Source organism: Stegostoma tigrinum, chromosome 6 (assembly GCF_030684315.1).
Source record: "Stegostoma tigrinum isolate sSteTig4 chromosome 6, sSteTig4.hap1, whole genome shotgun sequence".
NCBI lineage: Eukaryota > Metazoa > Chordata > Chondrichthyes > Orectolobiformes > Stegostomatidae > Stegostoma > Stegostoma tigrinum.
Window position 1 is genome coordinate 7054521 of NC_081359.1, and position 12795 is coordinate 7067315.

General features: G+C 41.8%; 1 protein-coding gene across 3 annotated transcripts in view; it reads right to left on the reverse strand.

Moving 5' to 3' along the window:
* Window positions 1–346, reverse strand: part of LOC125453333 (ETS-related transcription factor Elf-1-like) — a 111329-nt gene extending 110983 nt beyond the window's left edge. Inside the window, exon 1 of one of the 3 annotated variants that reach the window (XM_048532749.2) lies at window positions 213–346. The gene's annotated coding sequence lies outside the window, so the exon portion shown is untranslated. The remainder of the gene's footprint in view (window positions 1–212) is intronic. The other 2 variants (XM_048532752.2, XM_048532751.2) reach the window with 2 other exon arrangements.
* Between the last annotated feature and the right edge of the window lie 12449 nt (window positions 347–12795).

Here is a 12795-nt window from a genome sequence, read left to right on the forward strand (position 1 = left end):
TTTGATAAGCAACAACAAATCTGAAATTTGATACTGCACACTTTTCTCTGACAACTGATAATCACAGATTAACATGGCACAACGATGTGCATTACAGATCAAGGTGCATTATAATGACCACGTTTAGGTTGCCATTTTCACCAATAGGTCATGAATATAGCCCCCTCAATATTTCGCCTCCGAATCAGATCATTTAAGGCAATGTTACTTACTTTATCCTGTACATATATCAACATGTAAAAATCCACACGAAGACATGAACTTTCTTGCAGTAAAATATGGCTTCTGGAGATTAGGGAAGTACTGATTCTGAGTCATAATCTGTACCAAAGTGTTTCTGGGAGTGCCACACCCATGCTGCTGCAGGCCAATGATTGCGCCCAGTTGCACACATGCAGATTTTGTAGGTGAGCAATTGGTTTAATGAAACTTTAACCAGGTGAGAGAACAGCAGAAAATATATCCACAAAAGAGAGAGTAAAATGCTGCAGCAAATGAGACAATCCTAGTCACTGACGGCTGCTGCGAATGTTCATGCCTGGACATGCAGAAGGACTGAAAGCTGCATGATCAGGACACTTTTCAACACTGTTTCAAAAAGGAAAGGAGCATAAAACAGACTGGACTTTGACGTCTCGCTGCCTTCTTGTGTTATGAAATAATAAGTGCCCCAAAACATTTTTCACTCTCAGTTTCCTTTGATCATAATAACAGCTATGTGAGGCCCTGCTTTTTTTAAAAGTGAAGGTAGTAAATTAAAAAGTAGAAAAAAGCCATGGTTTCCTCCAAAGGCTTATTAAAAGAAAAAAAACTTTAATTTAAGTTGTATCTTTTATCATTTCAGAACAACCCAACGTGCTTCGCAGCTGATAAATAACTTATGAAGTATTTCATTTTGCAATTTCAGAAGCATTCCACACCATAAGATCCGACAAATGCCAACAGGATAATGCCCTAGCATTATTTTGCTCAGTGTCTAGGTGCATCTTGACGCCTAAGTCCAATCGACTTAAAGGTGAAAGTGTTGCTTTCAGTCACTGTTGATGTTGGTTTATAGGTAAATAGTTAGAAAATGTTATTTTTGAATTGACACATAATTAACTTAGCTCAGTGACAGTCATTGCAATGTTGTATAAGGACAGGGCTCTGTGAACTGCGGAGACGAGGTCCTTGGTTCATTGCCATGTGATTAGATCAGGGCCAGTGGAGCAGAAACTTCAACTCACTGGATTAGAATAATTTATTTGTGCTCTCGGCTGTAATATTTGAGAAAACTGTATTCCATCATGGAGTGTTCAATAACTCCATGACTAACTTCAGTATCTTACTGAGGACAGAGGACGAAACCGCAGATGCAGTAACGGCAGAAACCTGTGGGGAAAAAAAAATCAGTCCTGGTAGCAGAGAGAGAAATGGAATTGAGCAGGAATTTTCATCTGAGTGGTAGGAATCCAGAGTTAGGAAATCTCCACCACTCCATCCTGGCAGTATTGGGCAAGGATGGTGCTATGGACCTGACCAGCCCACCTTAAAATACTTTAAGAAGGCTCCCTAACTTACTCTTATTTTAAAGGCAAATGTAAAGTATCTGGTCCCATTGCAGTCCAACTGGTTAAACTACTCAACGTTAAGCAAAATACAATTAAAATACAACCAAAGAAAGAGGAATTTAGAATAACTTAACAGGATAATAGATGCAGTGACTATTATGAAAGAACTGTCCTAATATAGTAAAATCCCACAAACACACTTCTTAGCAAATAAAGGAAAACTTCAGACATAGATTTCCTCAGGTGGTTCTTTAATCAAGGAGGAAAAAAAATAATCAAGAGAAAATTCAGAGAGAAAAGCAGCCAGGACACATTCACTGAAGCTTCCAACACTGTTGAAACATCAATAGCTTCTGATGCTACTGAAAAAAAAACACCCAAGACTGAGAAAACCGCTATGATCTTGCGCAATAATGTCATATGTGAGACTTTAGAACACAGAACACAGAACAGAACATGGCAGCGCAGTACAGGCCCTTTGGCCCTCGATGTTGTGCCAACCTGTGAAACCAAACTGAAGCCCATCTAACCTACACTATTCCATTATCATCCATATGCTTATCCAATGACTATTTAAATGCCCTTAAAGTTGGTGAGCCTACTACTGTTGCAGGCAGGGCATTCCACGCCCTTACTACTCTCTGAGTAAAGAAACTACCTCTGACATCTGTCCTATATCTATCACCCCTCAATTTAAAGCTATGTCCCCTCGTGCTAGCCATTGCCACCTGGGGAAAAAGGCTCTCACTGTCCACCCTATCTAATCCTCTGATCATCTTATATGTCTCTATTAAGTTGCCTCTTAATCTTTTTCTCTCTAATGAAAACAGCCTCAAGTCACTCAGCCTTCCCTCATTAAATCTTCCCTCCAGACCAGGCAATGTCCTGGTAAATATCCTCTGCACCTTTTTCAATGCTTCCACATCTTTCCCGTAATGCGGTGACCAGAACTGTACGCAATACTCCAAGTGCAGCCGCACCAGAGTTATGTACAGCTGTAACATGGCCTCATGGCTCCGAAACTCAATCCCTCTACCAATAAAACCTAACACACTGTACACCTTCTTAACAACCCTATCAACCTGGGTGGCAACTTTCAGGGATAAACTTTGTCAAATGCTTGCTGAAAGTCCAAATATACCACATCAACTGGCTCCCCTTTGTCAACTTTACTGGTTGCATCTTCATAGAATTCCAAAGGATTTGTCAGGCATGACTTCCCCTTCATAAAAATCCATGTTGACGCTGTCTGATCCTGCCACTGCTTTCTAAATGCTCCGCTATAAATTCTTTGATAATGGATTCGAGAATTTTCCCCACCTACCAATGCTAGTGAACGCTCTATTCTTACACCACAGGTAAAATGCAGACAAATTTTTTTAAAAATTGGCTAAACTGTCACACTATTGAAATACTTAACAAAATAATATATTATTTACCTACTACTTATTAAGTGTTCCAATACAGCAGCATTCAATAAATATGCTTGGCAAAGGCCAATAGTAAGGAAAACTCAAAAACACAAACCCAGCAGTAACGATGGGTCCTCACCCAAAATGCCAATGTTCCTGCTCTGCAGATGTTGTCTGACCTGCTGTGCTTCTCCAGTCCCACATTTTATCAAGTAAGGGCAGAACACAAGCTTTTGCAGCAGCATGGAGGGCATGGGCTTCTTCCAAAATTCTAGTCTCATCAATTGGAAGCAGAACCTCAAAGCCCAGGGCCTGTGGGAGCCTGACTCACACACACATGCTTCTTTACTTTAAACAAACATTGAAGCTAGCTACACTGCTGAACTCAGAGCAGACAGCTCAGATCCAAGCTTACAACACTTACTTTCAAGACACACATGACAGGACAAATCCCACTTAAAGGCACATCTCGTCACATTGGGTCCATATACAGTGTTATAGTAGGTGGCATTAGATGAGAAGCACAACACTAGTGTGCAGGAGCTAGTGTCAAGGACATCTGTGGGCAGTCTCACTCTGAGGTAGGAGTGAAGTTTGAGTCATTCTCAACAGGGCAGTGAGGTAGAGCAGCAGATACCTGACCATCCATCAAAAGTTCCTTGAGGCTGTGGACCCTCAAAGTACAAAGGTCAATGGCAGACCCCTGAAAAGAAAAAATGTTATCGGTGTTATAGAAAAGAATAAAAACCGAAAGAAGTACGGCTGATATAAATCAGGAACTCTGTTCTGAGGCAGGGTCATCGGACCCGAAACGTTAACCCTGTATTTTCCTTCACAGATGCTGCCAGACCTGCTGAGCTTTTCCAGCAACTTCTGTTTTTGTTACAGAAAGGAATGATGTTCAAGGGGATAATTCAGCAATAAGGAGTACGGAAATATTAGTCATTATCTCCCTGGACATTCATTGTACAGGTACTTGGACATTTCCAGGTAGATAAGCCTGTTGCAGTAGGCCCAGTTCTCAAGATATTCTAGGTTTCTCTTCTGTGGCACCGGCTCCTAAAGTTCCTTGATTTGCTGCCAGAGTGCCCTTTCTCATGACACACAACAGTGACGCATCATGACTACAATGACCTGCTGACGCAAGGAAAACAATTTTGTGTGGCACAATTCCTTTCTTCACTTGTGGAAGCCTAGACGAATGTTCTGATTATCTGCTGTTGACTGAGTTTTCAGCAGATGCTGAGATGACATTAATCTCACTCCTGCCCCTTCTCCCTTCTCTTGTGCAACTCCAAAATCTTCCCTGGGCCTTTCCAGCTCATTTCAATGCAAAGATCGGCATGGTTGCACAATTCCCAGAACTTCCTCACGCTTGAAAATGGTCTCCCATTCTCTCTAATGTAGCAGTAATTAATACGCAAACAAATGAATTGGGAACTAGAGTAATCCACTCAGTCCCTGTTCTCCCTCTCAATGAGGTCATGGCTGATCTGATTGCTTCACATTCCTGTCTGCACTAGATAATGTGCCGATGTGAATCCATCTAACTCCACTATCTTTTGAGGAAGAGAGTTCCAAAAACTGATGATCCTTTGTGAGAGGAAAAAAAAATCTTCCCTTTGTCTTAAGCGATGGCTGCTGAATTTTAGACAATGATTCCTGCCACTGATTCCTGGTACTAGATTGTGCCAGAAGAGTAAACATCCATCCCACATCCACCCTGCATAGGTCCCCCAAAACTTTATACGTTTCAATCAATTCACTCCTTACTCTTCCAAACTGCAAAGGTAGGAACCATTTTGGGGCTGCAGTGAGAAGAACTAGAAAAGTTGAGAGGTGTTTTAGATTTTAAACAAGGGTAGAGATCGGGAAGGTGGCAGGGAAGAAATGAATTTGGAAAGGGTAGATTAGATGGGAAACAATGCAAATATAGCTCCTCATGGAGGACTAAAGTGGACGAAACCTTTATCTAAGGAATACGTAAATTTAATCTCAGACAATACAAAAACCTCAAAAGTGGGTAGTCTTGGTGATGACATGGATAAATAGTCAGGCATATTGTTGTCAGACACAAAGCTCAGGTATTGAACATTCAGTTCCATCTCAAATGGTCATGAGAGAGAGTAACAACTGTGGTAGCTGGAAACTGGAGTTCTGGGAGGGGTCTGAAGAAAATGGCCCTGCTTTTCTGAGTAGTTAGTTGGAGGAAATTGAGGCTCAATAATTTTTGAATTACAGCTCTTGGCCATTCTGACTAAACTACATTTTGTCTACTCTAGCTTTTAGTCCCAAATTAAAAGTCAAAGAATTTGATAACTTCTTGTCAGTTTCTTTATCAAGCTTCTGGCTAGTCAGAACTGATTGTGTACAGATAACTAACCTGATTTTTGCCTGGCATCTGAGCAAGTCCAAAATGGACTGAAATCCATTGTCATTGTGATACCAGTTGATCTGGTGTGCGTGTTGTGGTTAAGATCATGTATGGTCCAAGGGATCAGGAAGTGGGTAAGGCTTTTTCTATTACTTTGCTCATGTCGTGGGACTCCAGCAGTGATTAGTTTCTTCCTGAGTGTGGTCTGCTGTGGAACCAGTTTTTCACTTTCTAGCCTTTATCAGGATCAGCTAGAATCCTTGGTAAATGCCAGTAATCTGTTGCTGCCAAGAATTAAGTTCACATTCAAACCCTGAATGCTTTTGACTGATGAGGACTGGAATCTGTACTAATGTCAAGTTATGAACTATTTACTTCATAACAGTGAAATGGTTCAGCAAGAATCTATCAGAAACATCTCTCTGTTTCTTGCGCCCATACCCCGTGCCTCACCCCCATTCCAGGCCCCAAGATGACCTTGCACATCAAGCAGATGTTTACCTGCACATCTGCAAATGTGGTATACTGCATCCTCTATACCCATTGTGGCTTCCTCTACATTGGGGAAACCAAATGGAGGCTTGGGGACCGCTTTGCAGAACACCTCCGCTCGGTTCGCAATAAACAACTGCACCTCCCAGTCGCGAACCATTTTGACTCCCCCTCCCATTCCTCAGATGACATGTCCATCCTGGGCCTCCTGCAGTGCCACAATGATGCCACCCGAAGGTTGCAGGAACAGCAACTCATATTCTGCTCAGGAACCCTGCAGCTCCATGGTGTCAATGTGGATTTCACCAGCTTCAAAATCTCCCGTCCCCCTACTGCATCCCAAAACTAGCTCAGCTCGTCCCTGCCTCCCTAACCTGTTCTTCCTCTCACCTATCCCCTCCTCCCACCTCAAGCCGCACCTCCATTTCCTCCCTCCTAACCTCATCCCGCCCCCTTGACCTGTCCGTCCTCTCCAGACTGACCTATCCCTTCCCTACCTCCCCACCTATACTCTCCTCTCCACCTATCTTCTTTTCTCTCCATCTTCGGTCCACCTCCCCCTCTCTCCCCATTTATTCCAGAACCCTCACCCCATCCCCCTCTCTGATGAAGGGTCTAGGCCCGAAACGTCAGCTTTTGTGCTCCTGAGATGCTGCTGGGCCTGCTGTGTTCATCCAGCCTCACATTTTATTATCTTGGATTCTCCAGCATCTGCAGTTCCCATTATCACTGCTCATTATGTAGCTTGGTGCTACCATCCTCTTGAAGTTTAGAAAAGATTGAGGTCCACTTGTTTTATTGCGGCAGAGGAAAACCACTTTGTGATTGAATCAGAAGAATCACTTGTAATTAACAAGGTCTAGTTTATTGCTCATGTGCAAATTAGCAACTCTTTACAGGTTGCAAAAATTGAAATTGCTGGAAAAGTTCAGCAGACCTGGCAGCACCTGTGGAAAGAAATCAGAGTTAACTTTCCTCAGAAGAGTTACCGGTTGCATTGATGTGTTAGACATGGTCACAGAAATTTTTGGAAGGATCAGCTCTTGGATCTCACTCTTTCAAGCTTCTAAGCTATTCTGCTCGCAAGTCTATTAATATTTATATTTGAGTATGCAATGGTGTTTACCATAACATAATTTTTCCTGAATCCTTTGGCTTTAAATAATCAGGTAATCTGGAGGTGTCATGATAGAACATAGAACATTGCAGCACAGTACAAGCCCTTCGGCCCACATGTTCTGCTGGCCCATTATCCTACTAAGATCAATCTACCCTGCATAGCCTATATTTTACTGTCCTCCAAGTGCCTATCCAAGAGTCACTTAAATGTCTCTAAAGTATCTGACTCCATTACCACGGCCGGCAGCGCATTCCACGCACCACCACTCTCTGTGTGAAGAACCTACCTCTGACATCTGCCTTACACCTTCCTCCAATCCCTTTGAAATTAAAATTATTACCCTTGAATCTGTTCTCTTCAGATTTGGAGGACTGGTAGTTTATTGTCAGGAAGACTGTTGTCTTTGATTCGTTCCCTTACAGTCTGAAGCCAGTAGGACCCTTAAACTGGAAGACTTCTAATTTTCCTTACAAAAGATGTCTTCCCTGCTGAAAGAGACAATTTCTTCCTCAGAGCATCTTAAATTAGTGGACATTGGTCCCCCATTTTCAGTGGTGACTTACATGGAGCTATACGCAACACATCTTCAACCTGTGACAGCAGACTTCTATTCTCAGTCTGCCTACAGATTTGTGAGGAAGCATGTGAGCTTTCTAACTTCAACATATTCATTAGTTTGGACTCTTTCAGCAGTGTCAGTGATTACATTGGTGATGAAGCCAATACATTGCCTCCTTTCTCCTGCTGTTTGTGGATTGCTTTGTGGTTGGTGTGACTCCTGCCACAACGGTTGAAAATCTTTCCTGGGAAGTTAATAAAGCCAAATATTTTGCTTGAACTTGTCGCTTCCAAATCACCTTGGCATTTAGCATCAGGTTGGATTCAGTCATATCCATTTGTTCCTCAAACTATGCTATACTCTGACTCACGTGTGGGAATGATACTCAATGTCTATGCTGTTGCTTGTTCTTCCTTACAAGCATCACTAGCTCTGGAAACCTGAACAGTCTTCAGTGATGATAACAGTAGAAAAGACTTCCGTAATCTGGAACAGTCACAGATTTCCAACTCATTGCCAATATGAACAGGTTTATTGTGTCAACATAATTAATATGAATAGATTCAGAGATAGTAGAGATGCTGGAGAATCTGAGATAACAAGATGTAGAGCTGGATGAACACCGCAGGCCAAGCAGCATCAGGGGAGCAGGAAAGCTGATGTTTCGGGTCAGAAAAATCTGAAGAAGGGTCCAGACCCAAAATGTCAGCCTTCCTGCTCCTCTGATGCTGCTTGGCCTGCTGTGTTTAGCCAGCTCCACAACTTGTTATCTAATATCTTAGATTCTGTTTTCTGTTGAGGTTCTACCATAAGTTTAGGGACATTTATGAAATCATCTACCAACTGCTTTTCCAATAATTGTTGTCTGGTTGGTTGTTTTTGGATGACATTTTCCTGAAATGTATATAGGTTAACTCCTTTTGCCATTTGAAGAAGAAATTACTTCCTACTGAAGAATGAGATTTCTTGGTTGTGAAGAACATGTCAGCTTTCTACTATTTGGCATCTCCCCACATGGGACAAATAGACGCAAAACATCTTTATGTAAAAATTTGCCTGAAAATAACAAGAAAATTAAGCACTGCAGATGCCAAAGCCAACCCCGAAGGTGTACTCATTTCATGAAGAAAAGCAGTTTTGTGTTGTGATGAAAGCTCAACACTTCACAGCATCTCCCAAGAGAATGTAGCAACAGGCTTACCATTATAGAAATAGGACTAAAATATTCAGACATTCCAGCCTGTAGGCCTCTCCCACCCCTCCCTCTATTCTATAAGATCATGTCTGATTTTCCCTTGGCCTCAACTCCTCTTAATGTCAGCCTCTCGTTGCCATCAACTCTTCAATATTTCAAAGAACTCTCTCCCTCCTGTTTAGGTGCTTCCAGTGATCTGGCCTCCATAACTCCAGGGCATAGAGAATTCCTGAAATTTGTTACCCTCTGAGTTAAGAAATTACTTTTCATCACTGTTTTAAATAAATGTCTTCTTATTTCTGTAAATATGTCACCTAATTCAAGAGACTTCCTCTAATAGAAACAAGCCCTCAACGTACCCTGTCAAGCTGTCTTAGAATCTTATATGTTTCAGCAACACTTATTTGTCTAAACTCCAATGAATAAAGGTTCAACCTGCTCAGATATTCTTAATCATCATTATGGGAATTAGCCTACTGAATTGCTTTTGAATTGCTTCCAAGCCACTACATTCTTTTTCAAATATAAGGACCAAAACCTTATATTGTACTACAGATGTGGCCTCACCAACACCCTGTACATTTGTAGCTAGACTTTCCAATATTTGAATTCAATGTCCCCCCCACCATTAAAGACCAAAATTCTATTTGCTTTGTCCAGCATGCTAACTTTGTGGGTGTCATGCACATGAAAACCCAAATCCCTCTGTATAGCACTCAGAGTCTCTCTCCATTTAAATAATAGTCTGACTTTTAATTCTCCCTACCAAAGTGCAGGGTCTCACACTTCTCTATGGTAAGTTCTATCTATAAAGTTTTTCCCTAATCAAGCAATCTGTCTATATATGCTTGCAGATTGTGGATGTCTTCATCACAACATGCCATCCTCTCTCTTTTTGTATTGTCAGCAAATAGGGATGTTTTACTCTGCCACTGCCTCCAACTGAGGCCCGAGTACTGATTCTTTGGCACTCTACCACACATTTCCATTCTGAAAAAGACTCATTACAGAATCATAGAATCCCTACAGCGTGGAAGCAGGCCATTCAGCCCATCAAAGATGCACTGACCTTCTGAAGTAGATCTCATTTAGATCCACCCTGCTGCTATAACCTTGCATTTCCCATGGCTAATCTACCTAGCCTGAACATCCTGAGGCATTATGTGCAACTCAGCATGACCAATCCATTAATCTCAACTTTCTGTCTCCTGTATTTAAATAGACTGTCAATCTTATTATAGTTCAATGTTTACAATCAAACACTCATCAAATAATGAATTGGCCTCTTTTGGTAACATGAATGAAACTCCCAAGAGTTTTGACATTTCAACCAATCCAATGGTGAGCAAAGTTGGAGAGAAAACAGTTTTACTGAAGAGAACTGGCCATGTAAAGAGTAAAATTCACTTTTGAGCTGTCATATATGTTTAACCAGCCAAATCTTTAGCCCATGTTGATGTTCAAGAGAAAAAAATTCTAAGCTAGCAATTCCAAAAAGGGTGTATTTTCTATGTTTACTGTTACAACAATATGGCTGAGGAATGTTTTGAGTTTTTAACCAAAGGCGTTTTCAAGGGGAGGTGGTCGCCTTGTGGCATTATCACTGCACTGTTAATCCAGAGACCCTGATAACATTCTGGGGCCTGGTTTTGAATCCCACCGTGGCAGATGGTGGAATTTAAAATCAATAAAATATCTAAAATTAAGGGTCTAATGATGACCATGAATCCATTGTCAATTGTCAGAAAAAATCCATCTGGTTCATGTATCCCAAAACCAGTCCAGCTCGTCCCTGCCTCCCTAACCTGTTCTTACTCTCACCTATCCCCTCCTCCCACCTCAAGCCACACCCCCATTTCCTACCTACTAACCTCATCCCGCCCCCTTGACCTGTCCGTCCTCCCCGGACTGACCTATCACCTCCCTACATCTCCACCTATCTTCTCCTCTATCTATCTTTGGTCCACCTCTCCCTATTTATTTCTGAACCTTCTCCCCATCTCCCTTTCTAATGAAGGTCTAGGCCCGAAAGGTCAGCTTTTGTGCTCCTAAGATGCTGCTGGGCCTGTTGTGTTCATCCAGCTCCACACTTTGTTATCTCGGATTCTCCAGCATCTGCAGTTCCCATTATCTCTGTTCACTAATGCCCTTTAGGGAAGGAAACTGCCATCCTTACCTAGTCTGGCCCACATGTCACCCCAGACCCACAGAAATGTGGCTGACTCTCAACTGCTCTCTGGGCAATTAGAGATGGGCAATAAATGCTGCCTAGCCAGCAATGCCTTCACCCTGTAAATGAAAAATGGGAGGAGAAATTGGCAAAAAAAGTCTTCTCATCTGGACTATGTTCAGATCACATGTTGTTGATGATGTTGTTCCTGAAGTTAAATCACAAGACGGAGATTGTGCAATGATTCCTAATGGTCCAACCAGCCTTGTTCACCCATTGGGTGTGTCTTCTGAAAAAAAAACTTTCAAGGATGGCATGAAAAAGAATTGGAATGATGCCACGATTGGAGGACAGAAGACAGTCTCCAAATGGGTTGACATACTGACTCCAATATTTGCAAACCTGTGAAAATGGTGGGACCCCGGGTTGAAATAAAAACAGATTATTGAGAAAAATAAGATATTCAGTGCAGTTGATGAGACAGAAGATGATTATTTGTAGAATGATATGGCTAATGACCATATATATTTATATAGTATGGAAAGAGACCCTTTGGTCCAATTCAGCCGTGCCGACCAGACATCTCAATCTGACTGAGTCCCATTTGCCAGCGTTTGGCCTCCATCCCTCTAAATTCTTTCTATTCATATATCCATCCAGATGCCTTTTAAATGTTGTAATGTACCAGCTTCTACCACTTCCTCTGGTGGCTTGTTCCATGCAGTCCCCAGCCTCTGCATGATAAAGTTGCTCCTCAGGTCCTTTTTAAATCTTTCTCCTTCCCTCTATGCCCTCTAGTTTTGAACTCCCTTACCCTGGGCAAAAGACCTAGGCTGTTCACCCTATCCATGCCCCTCATGATTTTCTAAACCACTATAAGGTTACCTCTCAACCTTTGACAATCCTGGGAAACAAGCTCCAGACTATTCAGCCTCCTCTGAAAACTCAAGCCCTCTCATCCAAGCAACATCCCCTGTAAATGTTTTCAGCAACCTTTCAAGTTTAAGAACATCTTTTCTAGAGTCGGGTGACCAGAAATGTATGCAGTATTATCAAGGTGGCCTTAGCAAGGTCCTACACAGCCACAATATGACCTCCCATCTCCAATACTCAATGCACTGACCAATGGAGGCAAGCATGCCAAACATCTTCATCACCCTGTCTACCTGTGACTCCACTTTCAAGGGACTACCTGATTGCTGATGAAGGTGACACTCATGGTCCATATGATGAAACAACTCAAGAAGCAGATTGAAATGTCGTATTCAGTTCTGAGGAAGAGGAAGATGGATGGATTTTAACATGCTCAGTGCATACTCTGCTCCAAAAATGTTTTCTCTCCTGTAATGTGATAACAACTGAATGAAAATTCACACATTTATTTGTCACTTTGTTGAATTTGACAACGTTGATAAATTTAGCGTCCAGAAATTACCGTCCATTTCCATGAACATGATTATTTTATGAACAAAACTTCAAGAACATCCGGATCAATTTATTTAACATACACCCTTCTCATACTTAATAATGAAGTCTGTAATGGTAGTGGTATACTTGTTTAGGTTAGCCGCTCAGTTCTTGGGTATGGACCAGACCATCGACTCTAAGCAGTCGCATTGAAGCCCTTCCACTGCCCCAGACCACTACTGCACTATTTTCTGAACTGGGTGTTCATGCTTCACTTTTTGCTGGTAAGCTGGGAGGAGGAAGACAGCGATCTGATTTTTTCAAAATAGTATGGTTACACAGTTTCATTGTACTCATATTGAACTCCAAAGTTGAATGTCATATCCACATCATAGATCACATCATTAAACCAGGTGGCAAAAAATAATTTGTCTTCATGTCGTAAATTCTGAAATCTCACAACTAGTATGATGAACATTTAAAAAATTTTTTTGACATTAACAGTGGCCTGGGGTG